Source organism: Schistocerca nitens, chromosome 4 (genome assembly GCF_023898315.1).
Source record: "Schistocerca nitens isolate TAMUIC-IGC-003100 chromosome 4, iqSchNite1.1, whole genome shotgun sequence".
NCBI classification, from domain to species: Eukaryota; Metazoa; Arthropoda; class Insecta; order Orthoptera; family Acrididae; genus Schistocerca; species Schistocerca nitens.
In genome coordinates, this window is record NC_064617.1 from 547,087,504 (window position 1) to 547,113,504 (window position 26,001).

The following is a 26,001-nucleotide window of genomic DNA, read 5'->3' on the forward strand; positions in this document are numbered from 1 at the left end:
CGATTGAAAAACTTTCCCTCAATCCGTAATTAACGACCTTGGGGCACCAGGCTTTAATACAATATCTTCCATGATGAATTTGGCTACCTTGGATGCTTTGGCTGTTTTCATGGCCTTTGTACTGGCATAGCGTGTCAGATAATCAGTGCAAACAATAATCCATTTATTGCTTCTAGCAGACATTGGAAATTGTCCAAAGAGGTCAATCCCAACACGCTGGAAAGGGGTTTCGGCTGGTGGAATTGGTATGAGTTGGCCAGGTGGTTTTTGAGGAACTGCCTTTCTCCTCTGCCACTGTTGACAGTGCGACACATAGTGATGGACACTCCTAAATAAACCTGGTCAGAAAAATCTCTTGCGGATTCTATCGTATGTGTTAATAAATCAGAAATGTCTGGCCTTAGGTGTGTCATGGAATTTCTGTAGAACATCTCTGCAAATGTGTTTAGGAATCACTGGTAGCCAGCTCTTTCCAAACAGATCAAAGTTTTTCTTGCAAAGTAATCCATTAACTTATCTTAAATTGTCCTTTCACATCCTGTGACCGATTTAAGGCAAGCATAATTTGAGATGTCTTGGCATCCTTCTTCTGCACAGCAGACAGATCCTGGAGTGCAGCGAGGCAATCACTATCTTCATCAAAGTCTTGATGGTTTTGCACAGGGTTTCTTGAGAGACAGTCGGCATCTTGGTGTTTTCTTCCACTTTTGTACACTATGGTAATGTCATACTCTTGAAGATGTAGTGCCCACCTGGTGAGTTGTCCTGTTGGATCCTTAAGACCTGTCAACCAACAAAGTGAATGAACAACTCTTGGAGTGGCCTGGCTTTGATACAAAAGTCTTTGATAAAACGACAGTAATAAGAGCATAATCCAAGGAAGCTTCTCACATCTCTAATACTTTCAGGAATAGGAAATTCTGTTATAGATCTCACTTTTTCTGGGTCTAGCTGCACACCTTCATTTGACACAACGTGTCCAAGTATTTTGATTTCTTTTGCTCCAAAGAGACACTTTCTTGGATTAAGTTTCAGTCCGCCTTGTTGGAGACATTTAAGAATGGCCCTCAGTCTTTTTATATGTTCGTCAAATGTCTCTGAGAACCCTGTAATGTCATCTAAATAACAAAGACACATTGTCCACTTCAGGTGAAGTTGAAGATTATCCATCATCTGTTCAAAAGTCACTGGTGCATTACACAAACCAAACGGCATTACCTTAAGCTCATACCAGCCCTCAGGGGTTATGAATGCAGTTTTCTCATGATCAATCTCATCTACTTCGATTTGCCAGTATCCCGAGTACAGTCTTAGACATAAAAACTGGCCGCCGGCCGGCCGCCACAGAGACTAAGTCCGAGTCGTTCGCTTAAGGTGGCCAATAAAACTGGCCGCCCCTGACAACTCTTAAGTCCGGCCATCTGCACAATCTGGCAACACCGTAAGATGCGGAAGTGTTAGGAGGAAGTGTTGTCTACTTCCGATGTGTGCTCGCACTGTGTGAGCCCGTGGTCTAGCGGTAATAGTCGCGCATTCTAAACTGATAGTCGCCTGTTCGCGTCCACCTATATGTGTATATATATATATATTTTTTTTTTACTACATTTCGGCCCTCGTATAAAGTTATGAGTCTGATTGAACATCGAAGATAATTCGCTTGACATTCTACCCACCAGCAATAACAAGTATTCCAGAAACAATTCCGCAGGACAGCTCGTGGCTGCGTCGCGATCATAACAGCTTCCGCTCGAGCGTTTCCTCGCGCTGCAGCGGCTACCGGCCAGACGCCACCCGCCGCCTGAAATCCGGCGCCGCCCATGTGAACGCGGCGCGACGCTGTCAGTATATGTTTTAACTGTCATTTTCGAATTTGAAGTTCTAGTTATCATCTTGCAGTTAAGCATTGCATTTTGCATACTTGAAAATCGTGAACTACGGTTAAGCATTGTAAAATTGAGTCGCAAGTGGAAGAAGGTGTAACATCTGCAACACAACGTTTACTTTTGGTATAACAGAGGGGTGAATGCAGAGGAGGCAACTAACAAAGATCGTTCTGGCATGAATGATTTTCCACATTAAGGAAGTCTCGACTACTGATACATGTGATAGATTACCATTTCACCATCATGCGACATTTGCAATCAACAGGCAAAGTTCAGAAGTCTGGCGTCGGAGTACTGCATGCTCTAATTCGAAACAACAAAAATCATGGAGTGACTATTATTGAACGTCATCAGGTCGCTCATTGAGCATTCGTATGCAGTACTGTTGTTGGTGACGTGTTATGATGCCTTTATCGTTAACTTCCAAAGAAGAAATGAAAGGCTGAGCCCCACCAAAAGACGTAAACTCGAGCAAAGAGTAGTGTGAACATAATATTTTACATCTGATAGCTCCAAAAGTGTGTTTTGGGCTACGAATTCTGCCCCACGGGGTGTGTGCAACACAGCTGGAATTTGTTGCCAACAACTAAGACACCTTTTGGTGGCAGTGTAAGGAAATCGAGCAACAAAACTACCTCATCTGTGCTACTGCATGATGACGCACTCTGTTGATTTGAGAAACAAAACTGTCCAGGAGATTGATAGTAAAGTCGTCTCTCAGGCATTTGTATTCATAGGGAAGTCCTCTCTCAAGCACATGTCCCTCTCGTCATATATTCGTAAAAATTGACCTTTCCCGCTCTTGATCGATCAACCGTCAAGGCAATTCATTTCTAGAAGAAAATACTCTTAAAACTACACTGGTTTAATGACATCGTTAGAACTAGTGGGTTTCTACGGGCGTAGAATTTGTAAACAACATTAGCATTGTCAGATTGTTTTAGATATCGTGAAAGAAAATTGTGCTCCTGATTAATTTCTCTTTGGCGGTTACTGATGCGTTTAGTAAACTAATGGAAAATTTAATTAAAATATTCACTGTACTAATACAAATTAAATTCAGCTTACTACAGTAACAACACGACGGCAGTCTATCTTAATAAAACATTAAGTGTCTATAAGACGATTGATCCTATTTTAACGCGAATTAGTAGGATATTACCGACTTTTGACATCGAAAAGATCTGTATTTACTTCATTTCGTGTATCATTCGCAAGTATTATGAAAATGTGTCATTTCATAGATAAAATTATGTATTCACAACAACAAAAAATATGTAGGTAGAAAACAAAAGTGGCATTATGAATTTGGCAATACCGTAAGGTTTTCGTTCTGACACTAACAAGGGGAGGCCGCCAATTGTGAAATTCAGATTCGATTCATACTGCGCATAATAAAAGCTCATGGCCAGAGGTGTAATGTGGCAAAGCACCAAGATGCACTTCTCAGCCGTTGACCATTCCATATGGCGAAAATTTGATGTTTCTATTCTTCCAGTTCTAACATTCAAATAACAGTTACAATTAGCGGCAGAAAAGCGCCTGTGAACTAACAGTTAATAATGCAATCATAATTAGTGGAATCTGACAAATTCCATCTGTCATCTGATAATTGTGAAGAACTACTTTTTCCATCTTCACAGCACCGCAATATGAACCCAATGGTTTCATAGGATACCTATACTTAATTTCGTTGTGATCGTTTTCAATGACAAAGGGGAGGAGCAAAACCATCTGACTTGAAACATACTTATCCAGCGGGATATGAATCTTTGGCTACAGTTGCAGTAGCACGTCCAGTGAGGTATCAAGAATGTGAGCAATCACTCATTGCTATAGTATAGGCTAGGGCAGAAAGAAGCAGGTTTCCGACAAAGTAAACGATGAGAGGCACTGTCGCTGTCATTTTTTAAACAGGAATTGTTCAGAAAATTACAACTATATGTAGTGAAGTGAGTAGGCTGATGCAGCTCCAGTCCGGCACTATCACTGAATTGCCGAACATTTTCCGAATAAAAATGTGTGTGTGTATGTGTGTGTGTGTGTGTGTGTGTGTGTGTGTCTGTTCTTTCGGACATTTCCGAAAGAACAGACACTACGAATCGAAATAGACAGCCTTGTTAAACAATTAAAGATTGAAAGACAGATGCCCAGGCTGTCATGGGCATTAAAATAGAACAACGGCGTCAGATTAAAATTTGTCTCTGACCAGGTTCGAACCCGGATTCTTAGTGTCTTTTCTTTCGGACATGTCCGAAAGAACAGACAACACACATATATCCATATACAGGGTGTTTCAGGAGGAACAATAGATATTTTAGCAGGTGGTAATACAGACGAATAGCATAAAAAATTCCAAATAAATGCGTCCACTTTTTATTGAGTACAGAGATACAGCTGTTAGTACGTAACCCTAACTAACTCAAAGCAAAGGCAAATGAGGACGTTCAGAGTTGATTTTCAAAACTTCCCCCACCAACTTCAATGCATATTTGAGTTCTCTTGATAACACCACGTGTAGTTCTTCTGAGGTCGTCTTTGCGTTCTTTTATGAGGACTGCACTATTCATAATCCGAACGATCAAATCGGCTCTTGGGTTTACTTTTTCTTTGTAGACTAAGCATTTAACCTTCCCCGCAGGCAAAAATCCAAAGCGATAAGGCCCAGCGACCTTGAAGGCCAAGAAAAGTGCCCATATCTACTGATCCATCTTACAGGAAATATTAGGTTTGGCTACTGTGTCACCTGACGACTAGAATGTGCAGGAGCCCCGTCATGTTGAAGGAACATACGCATCCTTGTAGCCAAATGAAACTCTTCCAATAACGCTGGAAGCTCATTTTCAAGGAAGTGTAGACAACAGGGTGCCGTAAGGACCAATATACGAAACGAAAATGCGTTGAACCCAGCTATATGTACGCAATAAAAATTGGTCACATGTTATATGGCTTTTTTCTGCAATTTGTCTATACTACCACTTCCTACAATATTTACTATTCCTCCTGAAACATCCTGTATGATTATTTGGGTCTCGACGGCTAATCGAAAGTTTTCAGTGCTAGACGCCCGTCATCGTCCGAACCATCGCGGGAATACAATGTATCCGCGAGCGAGCGGAGACTCGAACTCGGATTGTGGTTAAGGGCGAATGCCAAGCGCATGGTTACGAACAATTGGAAGCGCAAACTTAATGTCATCGGAACCTTGTTGAAGGACAACGACATGCGATCGTTAGACCGCCTGCAGAAAGTTCAGTTTATAAATACATACATACTTAGCAAAATATATCATGTCGCAGCAGTCTTACCGATACCGCAGGTGGCTGCACATAAATTATTAGCTGTAGCCTCTTGGTATGTGTGGAAACAAAATATCTTCAAAGTATCCTTCCACACGGCGACATTGCAGAGGCAAACCGGAGGACTTGGAATTGAAGACGTGCTTTTAAACTAATACATCCCACTAAGACAGGCATCACGAAACTTATGTTCCTCTCGTTAGATCCTGGGGATAGGAACGCTCCTGTTAATGTAGCATGCCAGCCTAGATTACGTCCGAAAGTACTATGGCGATTGGAGCTGTATAAGACTTCCACCAGCACAAACCAGCACTGGAACCGTCTATGATTATTATATTACCAGACATCGTCTTCACAAAACCAATTCCGGTATAATAACCTACAACAAACTGGAGGAACGTCAGGAAAAATATCAACAATAAAGTTCTGCCAACTAGAGTCAGTGCGGTATGGTGCGACGTTGTAAACGAAACCATACCCACAGCGGAATGATTATCGAAAATCAAATTAGACTATCTCTATACTGCCACAAATGTCGGCTGGTAGAAACTGTAGCGCACATCTTCTTATGCAAAAATAGAATCAGAATTTGGAACTGGACTAGGAAGAAATTAGCACTATCAACAGAACCGCAGAATGTCATATACCGGTAACGGAAGCTTTACAACCCGACTAGAAATGTTACGAATAGCAGTTATTCGTGGTATCTGGGATCGTTTGGGTTTTACGTCGTAACAAGCAAAACTTAGAACTTAGAAGAGTACATGTTTTATGTCGAAGAAGAACATTTTGAGCTGAAGAAGAATAGCAAATATAAGGAATGGTATCAAATTTTTTTATCTATTGCTTTATGTGGGCTACAAAAAGGGGGACAGTTTATTTATTAGAAGCAGAATACTATTCTTTCACTTTTTTTTATTTCTGGAATATTCTTTTACGTTGGTTCTAAGATCAGAACTGTTCTAATTTGGCAAAACCCATCCGGCGCCGAAATTTCTTTTATTTGTTGAAAATTATATGGCTTCCTTACAGACCTCATATGCATCCAGTGCATAATAACCTAAATTATGAATATATTGCTGAATGACACGTTTGTTACGTGTTTTTCCGTAACCCTTTTCACAGTGATAGTTATTTTCTACAAGGAACGCACGCCATTGGAGGCGGCAACTGTAATTTATTTCACCTTAAGTACTACTTCAATTTAAAGGAATATATGGGTGCAAACATGGAATACATGGGATTAATGCAGCTGCTCAGTGAAGTACGGGGGAAGCATTGCGGCGAGGCCTCGGATCTGCGACACCTGCCTTCTTTGCCTCCGCCTACCTGGTGCTGAAAGTCTTCTCAAACTATAAAAAAAAATTAATAATAGTGCAGTGATCAGCACGTCTGTCTAGTTACTAGGAGGTCCAGGTTCGAAGCCCAGTCGGTCACAAATTTTCATCTGCCATCGTTGCTGTATTTCAACGCGCTGTGACAGTGTGGACGTCGGTCCTTCGATACTTAAGATGCAATTGCTTTTTGAGGCAGCACAGGAGATTTGCGAACATTTGTCTTGCCATCAATGTAACGGGACTTCAACGGGATCCAACCCTTAGTCATTACTTTGTGCCGGTGATAACCCATGTCATATATATGCGAATCAGATTGTAGTTCATATTTAGTCAAATAACGGATGGTCAGCATACAAGTATGCCGGCCGGGGTGGCCGAGTGTTTTTAGGCGCTACAGTCTGGAACCGCGTGACCGCTACGGTCGCAGGTTCGAATCCTGTCTCGGGCATGGGTGTGTCTGATGTCCTTAGGTTAGTTAGGTTTAAGTAGTTCTAAGTTCTAGCGGACTGATAACCTCAGAAGTTAAGTCCCATAGTGCTCAGAGCCATTTGAACCATTTTTTAAGTATATAGTAGTATTTACGAACAGTAGAAGCAGGATTGCAGCGAACTGGTCACTTAACCAAATGCAACATAGAGTAACTGTGTAATGAGTCATTCCAGCTGCATAGCTGATGGCGTCCTCTTGGGTAAAATATTCCGGAGGTAAAATAGTCCCCCATTCGGATCTCCGGGCGGGGACTACTCAAGAGGGCGTCGTTATCAGGAGAAAGAAAACTGGCGTTCTACGGATCGGAGCGTGGAATGTCAGATCACTTAATCGGGCAGGTAGGTTAGAAAATTTGAAAAGAGAAATGGATAGGTTAAAGTTAGATATAGTGGGAATTAGTGAAGTTCGGTGGCAGGAGGAACAAGACTTTTGGTCAGGTGATTACAGGGTTATAAATACAAAATCAAATAGGGGTAATGCAGGAGTAGGTTTAATAATGAATAAAAAAATAGGAGTGCGGGTTAGCTACTACAAACAGCATAGTGAACGCATTATTGTGGCCAAGATAGACACAAAGCCCATGCCTACTACAGTAGTACAAGTTTATATGCCAACTAGCTCTGCAGATGATGAAGAAATGGATGAAATGTATGACGAGATAAAAGAAATTATTCAGGTAGTGAAAGGAGACGAAAATTTAATAGTCATGGGTGACTGGAATTCGTCAGTAGGAAAAGGGAGAGAAGGAAACATAGTAGGTGAATATGGATTGGGAGGAAGAAATGAAAGAGGAAGCCGCCTTGTAGAATTTTGCACAGAGCATAACTTAATCATAGCTAACACTTGGTTCAAGAATCATGAAAGGAGGCTGTATACATGGAAGAAGCCAGGAGATACTGACAGGTTTCAGATAGATTATATAATGGTAAGACAGAGATTTAGGAACCAGGTTTTAAATTGTAAGACATTTCCAGGGACAGATGTGGATTCTGACCACAATCTATTGGTTATGAACTGCAGATTGAAACTGAAGAAACTGCAAAAAGGTGGGAATTTAAGGAGATGGGACCTGGATAAACTGAAAGAACCAGAGGTTGTAGAGAGTTTCAGGGAGAGCATAAGGGGACAATTGACAGGAATGGGGGAAAGAAATACAGTAGAAGAAGAATGGGTAGCTCTGAGGGATGAAGTGGTGAAGGCAGCAGACGATCAAGTAGGTAAAAAGACGAGGGCTAATAGAAATCCTTGGGTAACAGAAGAAATACTGAATTTAATTGATGAAAGGAGAAAATATAAAAATGCAGTAAATGAAGCAGGCAAAAAGGAATACAAACGTCTCAAAAATGAAATCGACAGGAAGTGCAAAATGGCTAAGCAGGGATGGCTAGAGGACAAATGTAAGGATGTAGAGACTTGTCTCACTAGGGGTAAGATAGATACTGCCTACAGGAAAATTAAAGAGACCTTTGGAGAGAAGAGAACCACTTGTATGAATATCAAGAGCTCAGATGGAAACCCAGTTCTAAGCAAAGAAGGGAAGGCAGAAAGGTGGAAGGAGTATATAGAGGGTTTATACAAGGGAGACGTACTCGAGGACAATATTATGGAAATGGAAGAGGATGTAGATGAAGACGAAATGGGAGATAAGATACTGCGTGAAGAGTTTGACAGAGCACTGAAAGACCTGAGTCGAAACAAGGCCCCGGGAGTAGACAACATTCCACTAGAACTACTGATGGCCTCGGGAGAGCCAGTCATGACAAAACTCTACCATCTAGTGAGCACGATGTATGAGACAGGCGAAATACCCTCAGACTTCAAGAAGAATATAATAATTCCAATCCCAAAGAAAGCAGGTGTTGACAGATGTGAAAATTACCGAACTATCAGTTTAATAAGTCACAGCTGCAAAATACTAACGCGAATTCTTTACAGACGAATGGAAAAACTGGTAGAAGCCGACCTCGGGGAAGATCAGTTTGGATTCCGTAGAAATGTTGGAACACGTGAGGCAATACTGACCTTACGACTTATCTTGGAAGAAAGATTAAGAAAAGGCAAACCTACGTTTCTAGCATTTGTAGACTTAGAGAAAGCTTTTGACAATGTTGACTGGAATACTCTCTTTCAAATTCTGAAGGTGGCAGGGGTAAAATACAGGGAGCGAAAGGCTATTTACAATTTGTACAGAAACCAGATGGCAGTTATAAGAGTCGAGGGGCATGAAAGGGAAGCAGTGGTTGGGAAAGGAGTGAGACAGGGTTGTAGCCTCTCCCCAATGTTATTCAATCTGTATATTGAGCAAGCAGTAAAGGAAACAAAAGAAAAATTCGGAGTAGGTATTAAAATCCATGGAGAAGAAGTAAAAACTTTGAGGTTCGCCGATGACATTGTAATTCTGTCAGAGACAGCAAAGGACTTGGAAGAGCAGTTGAACGGAATGGACAGTGTCTTGAAAGGAGGATATAAGATGAACATCAACAAAAGCAAAACGAGGATAATGGAATGTAGTCAAATTAAGTCGGGTGATGCTGAGGGAATTAGATTAGGAAATGAGACACTTAAAGTAGTAAAGGAGTTTTGCTATTTAGGGAGTAAAATAACCGATGATGGTCGAAGTAGAGAGGATATAAAATGTAGACTGGCAATGGCAAGGAAAGCGTTTCTGAAGAAGAGAAATTTGTTAACATCGAGTATAGATTTAGGTGTCAGGAAGTCGTTTCTGAAAGTATTTGTATGGAGTGTAGCCATGTATGGAAGTGAGACATGGACGATAACTAGTTTGGACAAGAAGAGAATAGAAGCTTTCGAAATGTGGTGCTACAGAAGAATGCTGAAGATAAGGTGGGTAGATCACGTAACTAATGATGAGGTATTGAATAGGATTGGGGAGAAGAGAAGTTTGTGGCACAACTTGACTAAAAGAAGGGATCGGTTGGTAGGACATGTTTTGAGGCATCAAGGGATCACAAATTTAGCATTGGAGGGCAGCGTGGAGGGTAAAAATCGTAGAGGGAGACCAAGAGATCAATACACTAAGCAGATTCAGAGGGATGTAGGTTGCGGTGGGTACTGGGAGATGAAGAGGCTAGCACAGGATAGAGTAGCATGGAGAGCTGCATCAAACCAGTCTCAGGACTGAAGACCACAACAACAACAACAGCTGAGGGTAATATTTGCTAAGCAATTCATTGCAGAATTAATGTAATACCCACACGATGACCTCTGTAGTCATACTGTATCATTAGCAGCTCGCGAATGGTGTAGTATGTTCGTAAAATTGTATTACTCAAGCTGAGGATAAATAAAGAGAAGCGACGACGCTACAACACTATTTTTACTTAAGTAGGTAGTCAGCGCTAAATTATGTGCGCCAACATTAACGTTACTGTAAGCAGTATGACAGCATAGCACCACCACAACTATTGACAACCTGAACCATTATCATCACGCAGTTGTAACTCGCAGTGATTACAAGTTGCTGATGTTTGTCAAGAATAGCGGAAAGCGCCTCTGAAGTTCCATTTGAATTACGACTAGGACACAGAGAATCCTAAATAACAGTAATAGGTCACCCAGCGAAGAAAAGAGTCGACGTATTGCCTCAAGTTCTTGCAGTTTGCTATTAATGCAGTTCCCGATGGTTTCACACTAACGGGTTCTTTTGGCTGTCGGGATACTCATATTGGAATTATGAAAGTGTAATTGCTAGAACGCTCAACTACCTTAATAACACCTCATTCTGGATTGAGTACGACTCGGAAAGCGACGTTAATTTGACGTTTCCATCCATCTCCTGACGGCTTACTGAATGAAGTCTGAAGCGCACGCACAGTTGTGTTGCCTGCCGCATGGTTTCTGTGAAGTGTTGTGGCAGCTGGCAGTCATTGCTGAATACAGACATGTGCAAATATCCTCACTGCTTCAGGGGAACTCGTCTTTGTTGCATTTTTTTCCGTACCGTAATTAGCACAATAAGATAAGGCTTATTCTGCTGAAGAACTTGATGCCCACAAGTCCTTAAATAAGAATCTCCTAGCGAGAGTAAGGCATGAAAGGAAACAGCCTGTTGGACAAAAGGATGGACAGCTCCCTGTTTTTGCGTTTCCGATAGCGCCTACGATAAGAATCTGGTGTCATACTATGCTTCAGAACCCTAAACTATTTATTTTTTTACTTCATACTAAAACAAACGTTGTGATATGAGAAGAGATAATGACTTAAATACTTCTCAGGAACTTTAGTTTTTCGTGTTTATTTTCTCACTTCATACTAAAACAAGGGCGTTAATATGAGAAGAGGAAATGAAATATACGCTTCCAAGACATAATATTTCCTTGTGTGCTACTACTGCATACATGAAAACCCTGCAGTTAATTTTTGCATGTTGGATAAATTTTAATACCACCTCACATTCCTTTCTGATAAGGTTCCTGTTTTCGTGGGATTCAAATAGAGTGGACATTTCATCACTGGTTGATATTCTGATGTCTAATGACATGATACCCGTTGCAATTGCTCCATGGCACCTGTGAGTAGAGTCTCACGTTGGTTACTATAAGAACACGCAGGCAGTGATATCCGCTCACTGCTGTCAGAGCCAAGGTGATTTCCTTGTGTTTATGGCGAAGCGTCTGCTGCAGTGTCCACGCTCAGCCAGCATAAACAAAGAGCGGCGGCATTGGGCACTGCTAATCGCTGTACTTGTCGCGAGCCTCGACAAGAAGAGCGCACTGTCTCTGCTAACGATACTATGGAGTTAATACATCTTACTTAACGTAATACGCAGGACGTGGGTTGGGTAAAAATTCAGTTTCATCGCATTAAAATACTTTACAGTCATATTTATGCAATATTTATTGTTGGTTGTCTCTCTAATGTTAGTAGTATTGATTCAGAATGTGCGTGAAAACGAAAACACACACACACACACACGCACGCACAAACAGTCATTGATTCCAGTGAGGGTGACAACTACTGTGTGTTGAACAACACATGCACCAGTCAATTCCTCAGTTGGCGTCGAGTGGATGAGATTTTTCAATTACCTTGCATTGCAAGAATTGTAAGGAGGAGACTGAAAGTAAATGGACTTTTATGCTAAAGAGCTGCGACAAAACAAAGCTTGACCGATTATCAGAAAGTTGTCCACATGGGTTTTGTGGACTATACTTTTAGTAACCAACCGACCAACGGCCATTACGTAAGATTTCTCGCAGGCGTAGGGGCATTGATTACATTAAGTTGTCGACAGTGTAGCGTGATGGTTTACTTCCCACCATACGATTTCTATATTCGTCCAAAGGTCGCTTGCATTTGTAGGTCCACATGGCAATGACCTTGTTACTTCTACCCACATATTCTCTATCTGGCTGATGTTCGGCGATCGTGCAACAAACGGCAACAGCTTTATCCTCTCTTGGCCCTGAAACCAATCTCGCACTGCTCTGCTATGATGGATGGGGCTCTGCTCCGGTAAATAAACTGTTATCTCGTTAGTTCATATATTTATATTTAAATAACGTGTTTGTAATAAGCACATTGGATTATTATTTTCCACAGTGTTTAAGAATTCAGACCCTGTCATAGATAAGTGATCTAGATTCAACAGTCCGATTAAGAATGTGGTTTACCCAGCCTATCATATGATGAGGGTCGTAGTCGAATATCCACATTAAGACTGACTGACTGAATCCGATTAGAACGCTCTGGTATCGAAATGAAACTACAGAAATCGTATAATTTGAACGACTGTATTGCAACAATGCTGCGCACATAAATTCCTACGATGGAGTAACAGGTAGCAACTGTCTAAGATAAAGTGAGAAATATGTCTACTAGCAGCAATGTAACGTAATTATAACAATACACATCTATTTCAGTGGTTCGAAGATACACCATATCGGATTTGCTGATTACATAATGACAATAATAATAATAATAATAATAATAATAATAATAATCCAGTGTGGCGGATAGGGGAAACCCTCCCCCATATGGGTGGTACCGAGGAAATCAAATACTTGGGGTGAACCAAATACTAACACAATCCTGAACGGCTACTCAATCCGTTGAACCCAAAATCCAGACACGTCTGAGTGAAAATCACCGCTACTCTGGTCACCGTCTGTCAGCTCAATGAGCTCAGCTGAAAATATTTGGTTGCAAAGGCTTCAACACCCTATGGTCCTGTCCGGTCCTGGAATCACCCAGGCCAAACCAATGAGACACAAACAAACATGAACTATGCAAGCAAAGTCAACATTACCCCAGGTGGTACACAACCCGCCTGTCGACAGGCGGCAGTCGGATTTTCGGATTCTGGGGAGTCCAGGTTAGCACGGCAGAGAATATCGAAGATCTCTGGTAAATTTCCCTACTAGCAGAAAACATGCACTTGAAAACTAAACATCGATACATTGATCAAAACACGAAAACTAAATAATCTCACATAAGAAATCGACCGACAAAAAATTCTCATCCTTGCTCTTCAAGAACCACGACTAACTGACAATGAATCCTTGCATTACGGAAACCATTGAATCTTCAAGAGCAAAATACAACAAAAGGTAGCGAAAGGAGTACCAATCTTTGGCATTGAATTTCTCGAACACAGATCTATCATCAACTCTGTCAAAGAAATCACACCCATCAACAATGAAATGGTTCAAATGGCTCTGAGCACTATGGGACTTAACAGTGGAGGTCATCAGTCCCCTAGAACTTAAACCTAACTAACCTAAGGACATCACACACATCCATGCCCGAAGCAGGATTCGAACCTGCGACCGTAGCAGTCGCGCGGTTCCGGACTGAAGCGCCTAGAACCGCTCGGCCACCGCGGCCTGCCCATCAACAACCGACTTATGACTATGCCCATTAAGAGCCCCAGTAAAAAATATAAACTCATCAATGCACATGTCCCCACCAACATCGAAAATAAGAAAAACACTGAAAATGTCGAAAAAATTCTAGAACATACTGAAAATACTATGAGCAAAATTCACCAAGATGACGTGAAAATACTAATGGGAGACCTCAACTCTCTATTTGGGACAGAAAAAACCTGTAGAAAAATCATTGGTACAAATTCAACACACCGAAACGTTTAGACCAACGGCACATGTCTGACTGACATTTGCCAACAATTGAACCTCAAAAGGATGTCTTCCCACTTTAGGAAAAAACCAGTTCTGAGGTAACATGCTTTGCTACCAGGTGCAAGCTGCTTTCGTTCGCCTTTCGAGACTCGCTGAAAGCCAGATTCTTAATTCTTTTGTAGCAGAGCTACAAGCAGGCAGATACAAACTTAATAAGGGAATCGTAAGACAACGCTCGAGCAAAATTGGTCTTGCTACTTTCAGGAACCCTTACAAGGGGAGGCCACCAATTGTGAAATTCAGATTCGATTCATATTGCGCATAATAAAAGCTCATAGCCAGAGGTGTAATCGACAGTTGAAAGAAACCGTTGAGGTGAAATACTCTCTACGATTTGTAACTTCCTACAGCGTCGTGGCGCAGCGGTAAGCGCTCGGGTTCGTAATCCGAAGGTCGCCGGATCGAATCTCGCGCCATGAAACTTTTTTTTTTTAGTATTTGTTATTTGTAATTAAAATATATATATATATATATTCTCGACAACGGCTGAGAAGTGCATCTTGGTGCTTTGCCACATTACACCTCTGGCCATGAGCTTTTATTATGCGCAGTATGAATCGAATCTGAATTTCACAATTGGCGGCCTCCCCTTGTTAGTGTCAGAAAGAAAACCTTACGGTACTGCCAAATTCATAATGCCACTTTTGTTTTCTACCTACATATTTTTTCTTGTTGCGAATACATAATTTTATCTATGAAATGACACATTTTCGTAATACTTGCGAATGATACACGAAATGAAGTAAATACAGATCTTTTCGATGTCAAAAGTCGGTAATATCCTACTAATTCGCGTTAAAATAGGATCAATCGTCTTATAGACACTTAATGTTTTATTAAGATAGACTGCCGTCGTGTTGTTACTGTAGTAAGCTGAATTTAATTTGTATTAGTACAGTGAATATTTTAATTAAATTTTCCATTAGTTTACTAAACGCATCAGTAACCGCCAAAGAGAAATTAATCAGGAGCACAATTTTCTTTCACGATATCTAAAACAATCTGACAATGCTAATGTTGTTTACAAATTCTACGCCCGTAGAAACCCACTAGTTCTAACGATGTCATTAAACCAGTGTAGTTTTAAGAGTATTTTCTTCTAGAAATGAATTGCCTTGACGGTTGATCGATCAAGAGCGGGAAAGATAATTTTTTACGAATATATGACGCGAGGGACATATGCTTGAGAGAGGACTTCCCTATGAATACAAATGCCTGAGAGACGACTTTACTATCAATCTCCTGGACAGTTTTGTTTCTCAAATCAACAGAGTGCGTCATCATGCAGTAGCACAGGTGATGTAGTTTTGTTGCTCAATTTCCTTACACTGCCACCAAAAGGTGTCTTAGTTGTTGGCAACAAATTCCAGCTGTGTTGCACACACCCCGTGGGGCAGAATTCGTAGCCCAAAACACACTTTTGGAGCTATCAGATGTAAAATATTATGTTCTCACTACTCTTTGCTCGAGTTTACGTCTTTTGGTGGGGCTCAGCCTTTCATTTCTTCTTTGGAAGTTAACGATAAAGGCATCATAACACGTCACCAACAACAGTACTGCATACGAATGCTCAATGAGCGACCTGATGACGTTCAATAATAGTCACTCCATGATTTTTGTTGTTTCGAATTAGAGCATGCAGTACTCCGACGCCAGACTTCTGAACTTTGCCTGTTGATTGCAAATGTCGCATGATGGTGAAATGGTAATCTATCACATGTATCAGTAGTCGAGACTTCCTTAATGTGGAAAATCATTCATGCCAGAACGATCTTTGTTAGTTGCCTCCTCTGCATTCACCCCTCTGTTATACCAAAAGTAAACGTTGTGTTGCAGATGTTACACCTTCTTCCACTTGCGACTCAATTTTACAATGCTTAACCGTAGTTCACGATTTTCAAGTATGCAAAATGCAATGCTTAACTGCAAGATGATAACTAGAACTTCAAATTCGAAAATGACAGTTAAAACATATACTGACAGCGTCGCGCCGCGTTCACATGGGCGGCGCCGGATTTCAGGCGGCGGGTGGCGTCTGGCCGGTAGCCGCTGCAGCGCGAGGAAACGCTCGAGCGGAAGCTGTTATGATCGCGACGCAGCCACGAGCTGTCCTGCGGAATTGTTTCTGGAATACTTGTTATTGCTGGTGGGTAGAATGTCAAGCGAATTATCTTCGATGTTCAATCAGACTCATAACTTTATACGAGGGCCGAAATGTAGTAAAAAAAATATATATATATACACATATAGGTGGACGCGAACAGGCGACTATCAGTTTAGAATGCGCGACTATTACCGCTAGACCACGGGCTCACACAGTGCGAGCACACATCGGAAGTAGACAACACTTCCTCCTAACACTTTCACATCTTACGGTGTTGCCAGATTGTGCAGATGGCCGGACTTAAGAGTTGTCAGGGGCGGCCAGTTTTATTGGCCACCTTAAGCGAACGACTCGGACTTAGTCTCTGTGGCGGCCGGCCGGCGGCCAGTTTTTATGTCTAAGACTGTACATGTACGTGATGGAGAAAAACTTAGCCCACTTCAGACAATCAAGTGTATCGTCAATTTGTGGAAGAGGGTAAACATCCTTTTCAGTTAAGCTTCCTGTAATCAACACAAAAGCCCCAACTGCCGTCCTTCCTGACGAGGACCACTGATGATGACCATGGGCTCTGCAAAGGCTGAATGATGTCATTCTTCATCATTTTCTCTACCTCGTCGCGAGTTATTCGACGTTCCATTACTGAAACACAGTATGCTCTCTGGCTTATTGTTTGATGGTCTCCAGAGCTAATCCGGTGCTTCACTGTCGATTTGCGTAATCTGCTCTTCACCTGTGGATTGAAGCAAACAGAGAACTTCTTGAAGAATGGCAAGTAGCATCTTCTGTTTTTCCTTAGTGAGATCTGGTGATAGTAGAGCTAGAAGATCTTGTCTCGTGGTGGTAGCGCTAATTTCGCCCACAGACTTGGCATGGGAGGTTTCTATGACACTCAGCTGGTCTTCAATTAACGGCTCAGCATTTGCTATGCTCATTTGTCTTGGAAGGATCTGCAGTTCTCGGTGACAGTAACTATCCACAATTCACCAAATCCATTCTTAAATGAGACGACAGAGGCTGGGATGACCAAGTTATTCTTCAGTAGTATGCTTCTCTTACATTCCACTACAAGATCCGTGGGTTGATGCATGGCATGACACATGACAGTTACCTTTCTAGAGCTGTCTGCAGGAATGATCACTTCAACCAGCACACACATTCTCCACACACTCAGATGTGCATCTTCCTGTCTACAGTATCTCATCTCGTCTAGCATAATCTTCGAGCAACCACAATCTATAATTTCCTGAGAAGCTTTCAAAAAGTCCCATCCAAGAATGACATCATGACTACACTCTTGAAAGACGATGAATTCTAAGGGCTGTGTATGGCCGCTTATACCCACACGAATGGTATATCTTCCTGTAGGTTTTACATATTTCCCATTAGCCACCTTCAGCAGAGATGTTTTGTTGTCAACAAATATGGTTTTCTGCAACTGGCAATGGTACTTCTCCGAAATGACTGAATAAGATGCTTCAGAGTCCACAAGAGCTTGGGCTGGTGGGCCATCCATGAGGATATCGACGTAGTTTCGTGTAATTTTTGTATTGATTGACGGCGGAGGATTTTTCTCTTTGGCAGCTTCACCTCCATGGAAGGTCACACCCTTTAGTTTTCCAGGTTGCGACGGCTGGGTGATCGGTTGGAGCTTCTAAACGGCAATGGAGACCTTGATCGGCGTATTGGGGATCGTCCTCTCCAGCGCCTAGCTTGCGGCGATGGTGACCTACGTTGTCCTGCACCCACATCTTCTTGTTCATCTTCGTTGTCCCAGAGTTGGCGTTGGCTAAGATCAGTCTGCTGTCTTCTGGTGTAGGCGTCATCAAATGTCCGCCGCCTTTCTCGGCAATAGCACACCACGTTTCCCAGTCGTCCACAGTGGAAACATACTGGTTGGTTATCCTGGGTCCTCCAGACGTCAGTCTTCCTTGGTGCCCAAACAGGTTCCTCATGCGGCATTGTAGGAATGTAACTCTGCCTGGGTCTCGACTTTTTCACCATTTTAAAGGGAAATGAAGGACAAAAAATTGGGTTGAATGTCTGTTCCACTTCCTCCCTTATGACCTCTTAATGTGTCTCGGTTTTTTGCTCACTGTGCAATCCAAGTACCTTCTGAACTTCCTTTCTCACTCTCTGATGAAGAACACTTGTGAAACCAGTTGCTTCCTCCATCATAGACATCGATACGACGTTTGGAAGCCGTTCAAACTTCTTGCATGTAATTCTTTTTTGATGCATTGTCTCAATATACTGGCGCGATTTTATGAAGTCGTCTGCTGTCGTAACCTCTGTCAGGAGTAGGGCTTGATACATGTCCTCAGCAACACCGTTCATGAGACATGCAACCTTATCATCTTCCTTCATTCTAGGATCCACTATTTTATATAGCTCCAAGACGTCTGGAATGTAGGATGCTGTAGTTTCTCCTGGACGCTGTGCCCTGCATTTTAATTTATCTTCAGCCTTAAACTTCTGTCATTGTGTGTCACTGAAATACTTGTGCAGTTCCGCCTGGAACACTTCCCAGCTTGTGAACTTCTCCTCATTGTTCTCATACCATTGCTTGGCAGTGCCCTCCAAGTAGAAAAATATGTTAGCCAAACACACGGTGTCATTCCATTTGTTAAATTTGGCTATACGCTCATATACCTTCAGCCACTTGTCTGGATCTTGGCCATCATCACCAGAGAAACTGGAAGGATGTCTCATGTGGTGGCACACAGTTGCTGTCATCGTAACGTCCTCTTTTTCTTCTGTCGCCGGTAGATTGTGATCTGTTGAAAATGGCTCGAACTTGGGTTTCTCGCCGCGCAAACGGCGGCTCTGTTGTGGCCTGATGGATGCCACTGTGTCATTGATAATGTGCCCTATCATAAGTTCCAAAACCCAGCGCCTCCACGAGAATAATGTCACGTAGAAGAACATGTAATTAGATGAATGGCAAACACTAACTTCACGTAACGAAGGTTTATTCAGCACTTGCACATACAAGAGTGCGGAGCGAACTGCCTCCGACCAGAACACGTACAGTATATATACAGCTACAGAACATTCCAGTACAATGGTTCTTAACAAGTGTGGATACTTCTAGAATGTACTTGAACTGAATATAGAAATTAAAATTGTACAGTCCGGGTGAGGTTTGAACTCATGACCCTCCATGCAACAGTTTAGTATCATAACCACTACACCATGGTGCTACTCAGCTTCTTCTGCGACAATATTGCTCAAGTGTGTGGGACTCGTATCACATAGGACTAACAGGGGATGTTGAACGTATACGAAGGAGGTAAGCATAAATGGTCACAGGTTTGTTTAACATGGGAAATGGTCACAGAGATACTGAAGGAACTGAACTGGAAGACTCTTGAAGATAGAGATAAACTATCCTGAGAAAGTCTATTAACAAAGTTTCAAGAACAGGCTTTAAATGATTACTCTTTTAATATACTACAATCCCCTACATTTTGTTCATGTAGGGATCATGAGCATAAGATGAGAATAATTACTGCACATGCGGAGGCACTGAATCAATCATTCTTCACGCGCTCCATATGTGAATGGAACAGAAGAAACCCTAATAACTGGTACAATGGGACGTACGCTCTGCCATTCACCTCATGGTGGTTTGGAGAGTATAGATGTAGATGTGGATGTATTGTTACAGCAGCATGAGAGAACTTACCATGTGGTGTAGTGGTCAGTGTTCGTTGTTATCAACACTGAGGTCCCAGATTTGATTCCTGTTGACAACCTCATGTTTTTCTGTGGATGAAGGGTCTGGAAGGATGTTGAGTCAGAGTTACACTCAAAAGTCAATTGATTATAATGTACCATAATTGATGTGCAAGTTGCCAAAGAAGCATCACATTGAAGGGATTGCTTCAGGCTGCTTTATTAGCAGCAGAGTGAACTGCTTGACTTGCTATGTCGAAGGATCTTATTTATTGCAAGAAGCCAGACTCGTACTGTAGTACAGTGTCTGACAAAATGTGTAGCACCCAGAAGAGGAGGAAATGAAATGAAACTTCACAGGTTAAGGTAGTATGTGATGTTAGTTCAGTGACCACAAAATCAAGTCAAATTCACAAAGAAGTTGGCAATATGAGCCCACTTATCAGTATGACATTCCACTTCTGTGGCCTGGATATGTGCACTGATTTTGTGGGAAGTGGAGATAAGCTGGTGCACAATTGTTGTAATTGCTCCTCAGTAACCTGGGTACTGGCACTAGGACAACAGACTGATGCCTGGGCTAACGAAAAATGAAATGATCATGTGGCAGTGTCGGCCGGGAGGCCCCATCCGGGGAAGTGAATACAAATCTTATTTCAGCCGATGCCACATTGGGTGACTTGCGTGCCAGTGATGAGGATGAAATGATCATGAGGACAGCACAACACCCAGTCCACGTGCAGAAAAAATCTCGAACCCGGCCAGGAATTGAACCCGGGCCTGCCGCATGGGAGTCAAGCTCGTCACCACTCGGCTAAGCAGGAGTACATCTTGGCAGACACAGGAGTACCTCAAAATCAGACAGACAGTTCATAAACACATGTGCCATGTGCTGATGTGGATTGTTCTGTTGCAAAATGGCATCAGTATACTGTTGCATGCAAGGTAATATACGAGGACGCAGGATGTCCATGACATAGTGCTTATCATCAAGAGTTTCCTATATCACTACTAGCCGTGACCTGAAGTAATATTCAGAGGCTTCTCGCACCAGGGCGCAAGGAAATAACACTGCTCTGCCTCTCCAGAACATTGGAAGAATTGGATGTCTCCCCAGTGTGCTGCGATACCCATCACTGATGGTCATGTGGAGTAATGTAGAACCATGATTCATTAGTGAACTCAGTGTGATGCCATTCATCAGTAGGTCTTGTTTCCTATATATGACACCACTCCAAATGCAGCTGTTTGTGTTGTGGTGTTAACTGCAGCCTTCAGTTGGTATGGTAATTTCCTCACATCCGGCTGTTGCTAGTCTCTGACGTATGGTGCAGGATGACACAAAATGTTGCCGGGTTGCCATTACTTGTTCTCGAATGGCAGGCCCAGGTGTTAGGAGTTACGATTTGCTTGGTGCTGCAGGGATGCCACATGAATTTCTGTTAGTGTTACTGTGTTGTACTATGACCATGCCTTGCAATACTCCCACACAATTCTCAAAACAGTTGTTTACCTAATGTACATAAATCAGTAGACTGCAGCTCTTGCTGATAAATTATTTTGTTCTTAAACTCTGTTACACAGTGTATGATGTCTCATGAGATGCCATCATAGGAGATCCAGGCTTGATATTCTCTTCTTCAGCATTGTTTATTATTGGTTCACAGATTCTTCCATCTGGTTTATTCCTTGGAGCTGCAGTTGGCAATGAGGCCTCTGTGCATTTGCTCTGACTTCATAATATTGGCTGCTGCACCCCGAAGCCACCTCTAGCCCAACGAATACATCAAACAGAAGGTGCACAAAAGCCAAAACAAATGTGTTCAATATTTACAAAATCAATGGATTTACAAAATATCATCTTACCTAACATTAATCACTACAGGAGCAACATTATAAACCAACATGTTCATTTATTCCTACCTAACACTAAGATTAGATTAGATTAGATTAGATTAATACTTGTTCCATAGATCATGAATACGACACTTCGTAATGATGTGGAACGTGTCAGGTTAATAAAAGATGTCTGTACAAGATATTACATTACACAAAATATTGCATGACACTAATGTTTAAGTTTTTTTGTTTTCCTCCCTTAATTTATATCTAAAAATTCAGCCAATGAGTAGAAGGAGTTGTCACCTAGAAATTCTTTTAATTTATTTTTAAATGTTAGTTGGCTATCTGTCAGGCTTTTGATGCTGTTTGGTAGGTGACCAAAGACTTTTGTGGCAGCATAATTTACCCCTTTCTGTGCCAAAGTCAGATTTAACCCTGCATAGTGAAGATCATCCTTTCTCCTGGTGTTATAGCTATGCACACTGCTATTACTTTTGAACTAGGTTGGATTATTAACAACAAATTTCATAAGTGAATGTATATACTGTGAGGATCCCTAGATCCTTAAATAGATGTTTGCAGGATGACCGTGGGTGGGCTCCAGCAATTATTCTGATTACACGTTTTTGAGCAATGGAATACTTTTCTACTCAACGATGAATTACCCCAGAATATGATGGCATACGAAAGCAGTGAATGAAAGTAGGCATAGTAAGCTAATTTACTGAGATTCTTATCACCAAAATTTGCAATAACCCTAATAGCATAAGTAGCTGAACTCAGACGTTTCAGCATACCATCAATGTGTTGCTTCCAGTTTAACCTCTCATCAATGGACACAGCTAAAAATTTTGAAAATTATACCTTAGCTACAGACTTCTGTTCAAAGTCTATATTTATTACTGGAGTTGTGCCATTTACTGCACGGAACTGTATATACTGTGTTTTATCAAAATTTAAAGAGAGTCCATTTGCTGAGATCCACTTAATAATCTTGTGAAAAACATCATTTACAATTACATCACTTAGTTCTTGGTTTTTGGATGTTATTACTATACTTGTATCATCAGCAAAAAGAACTAACTTTGCATCTTCATCAATGTGGAATGGTAAGTCATTAATGTATATCAAGAACAGTAAAGGACCTAAGACCAAAACCTGTGGGACCCCGTACTTGGTAGCCCCGCAGTTTGAGGAATCAGCTGTTGTTTTAAGATTACGTGAACCACTTATTTCAACTTTCTGCATTCTTCCAGTTAAGTTTGAATTAAACCATTTGTGCACTGCCCACTCAAACCATAATGATTTAGCTTATCTAAAAGAATTCCATGATTTACACAATCGAAGACCTTTGAGAGATCACAAAAAATACCAATGGGTGATGTCTGGTTATTCAGAGCATTTAATATTTGATCAGTGAAAGCATATATAGCATTTTCTGTTGAAAAGCCTTTCTGAAAACCAAACTGACATTTTGTTAGTACTTTATTTTTACAAATATGGGAGGCTACTCTTGAATACATTACTTTCTCAAAAATTTTTGATAGAGCTGTCAGAAGAGAGATTGGGCGGTAGTTGTTGACATCCGACGTATCCCCCTTTTTATGCAATGGTTTTACAATGGCATATTTCAGCCAACCGGGAAAAAACCCTGCTCCAAAGAGCTATTACATATGTGGCTGAGAATCCTACTTATCTGTGGGGAACAAGCTTTAAGTACCTTGCTGGAAATGCCATCAATTCCGTAAGAGCTTTTACTTTTCAGTGAGTTCATTATTTTACTGATTTCAGTAGCCTTCCCTCTTCTACTGAAGATCTAGATCCTATTTTCTCCACAACATTTAAAAACTGATTATTGAAAATATTTTCGATTTCTGATCGTTTGTTAGTACACTTGTCATTCAGTTTTATGGCACTAAAGTCTTCCTGTGCTCTTGGTTGCCCTGTTTCCCTTTCAATAATATTCCAAATTGCTTTAATTTTATTATCAGAGTTACTGATCTCAGACATGATACACATGCTTCTGGACTTTTTAATAACTTTTCTTAGTACTGCACAACGGTTTTTATAATATTGAACAATTTCGGGGTCAGTACTCCCTCTTGCTGTTAGATACAGTTCTCTTTTACGGTTGCAAGATATTCTTATTCCTTTAGTTAGCCAAGGTTATTTATATGTTTTCTTGGAATTATGTTTAACTATTTTCTTGGGAAAACAGTTGTCAAGTACCCTTAAAAAGGTATCGTGAAATAAGTTATATTTCAAGTTTGCATGGGGTTCCTTATACACTTCATCCCAGTCTATCTCCTGTAGGCTTTCCCTAAAGTTTGCAATATTTATATTGTTAATTGAACACACTGCTTTGAAAGTCTGATTTGATATACTGCATGGAGCTATGTCATGTACTGTAACTAGCTGTGCACCATGATCTGAAAGACCATTCTCAACAGGATAAGCATTTATGTCCTTAAACTTATCTTGGTCTATAAAAAAGTTATCTATCAATGTACTGCTGTTCTTTGTTATCCGAGTAGGAAAATCAACGACGGAGCTCAAATTGAAAGAACTGAGTAATACTATAAGGTCATTCTTCCTATTACACTCTTTCCGGGAATCAACATTGAAATCCCCACAAATGATAATTTGCTTCCCCCTGTCTGATAGATAGCACAACAAAGCATCCAAGTTTTCTAGAAATAGCTGGAAATTCCCTGAGGGGGACCTATACACTGTTACAATTATGCAAGTGCCATCATTTACTTCAAGTTCAGTGGCACATGCTTCCATATGTTGCTCTACACCAAATTTTTTAGTTTCTAAATTTTTTACACTGTGGAAGCTTTTGACATATATGGCAACTCCTCCTCTTATCATATTATCTCTACTTACATGTGCAGCTAATTTGTACCCATTGATGCTAACCTTTTGCGTATCAGTGACAATGTGATGCTCAGACAGGCATAGTACATCTATTACATTCTCAGTTTCTATATCTTCTAAACAAAGCAGGAGCTCATCAGTTTTATTCTTCAATCCCCCAATATTTTGATGAAATATACTAACATTATTTTTCACTTTACTTTTGTGACTATCTTGAACTTTTTTAACATCTTTAGTACTTGCCTGGCTGAGTTTCCCACTGGACACTGATCTTACACTAAAAAAGAGTTTCCACCATGAGATGTAGTTCTTCCCCCCTTTAAATTTCCTGCTATCAGCCCAGCCAGTTTACCCTTCCCTTTCTTGTTGAGGTGTAGGCCATGTTTAGTATAGTCCCATCTGCAGAGTGAATCAACAGGAACCACACCAATGTGTGACCCTGCACCAGATCCAAGTAGCCGTTCCAACTCCAAATTAACTCTCCTGACAGAAGAGCTCAAATGAGGTCGGTTCTATGTTGTACCCCGGATCTCTGTCAATACTGTTGCCCGGCCCACCCACAATAACCACGGTATCTTCCTTAGTAAAGCCTCTACATAGTGAACCTAAATCCTCTGTAACCTGCCCCAGTCCAGCACTAGGTTTGAAAAAACTTGTGACCTGGTATTCTGACCCTAATTCATCCTGCAGAAGTTGGCCCACACCCCTAGCATGCAGACTACCTTGCAACAAGACTTTCTTTCTCTTTGCAGACTTCCCTACATTCTTATTCAATTTGCTGCTGAAAGCTTGTTGAGCCCTGTCTACATCTACTTCTGTGAGAGGCTCATCAGTTTCTGACTGAGGCAACAGGTCAAACCTATTTTGTACATTAATAACAAAGCTGTCAGAAGAATTTCTTGGCCTGTTCCTTATGCCTGTTGCCACTTCCCACCCCTGTTTACCCTTCCCCCCCTTAACATGCCCACTTCTCACCTAGCCTCATCTAACTCAGCCTGAAGGGCAGCTATTTTCCCCTCCTGTTCCACAATCTTTCTATCTCTACTGCATAGCCTACAGAACCACTGATGAGTCTCGTTCATTTTCCCAATTCCCACACCACTACAATTGCCCCAATGAAAAAAGTTACTACATCCATCACACCAGACCCCGGAGCTAACGATTCTACGGCACGTCAGGCACTTTACACTCATGGTACAAATTGATTTTAGTGACAGAAAGACAATAAAGTTACCGGAAAACAATGAAAATACGTGTACAAAAAATTAGGCCTACTCGCGTCTATGTAAACAGTGGTTCAGAAGTTTTTTACTGGAAATTACTTAAGAG

General features: G+C 41.3%; 1 protein-coding gene across 5 annotated transcripts in view; it reads left to right on the forward strand.

Moving 5' to 3' along the window:
* Positions 1–26,001, forward strand: part of LOC126251857 (pseudouridylate synthase TRUB1-like) — a 112,903-nt gene that overhangs the window by 34,409 nt on the left and 52,493 nt on the right. The window lies entirely within an intron of this gene.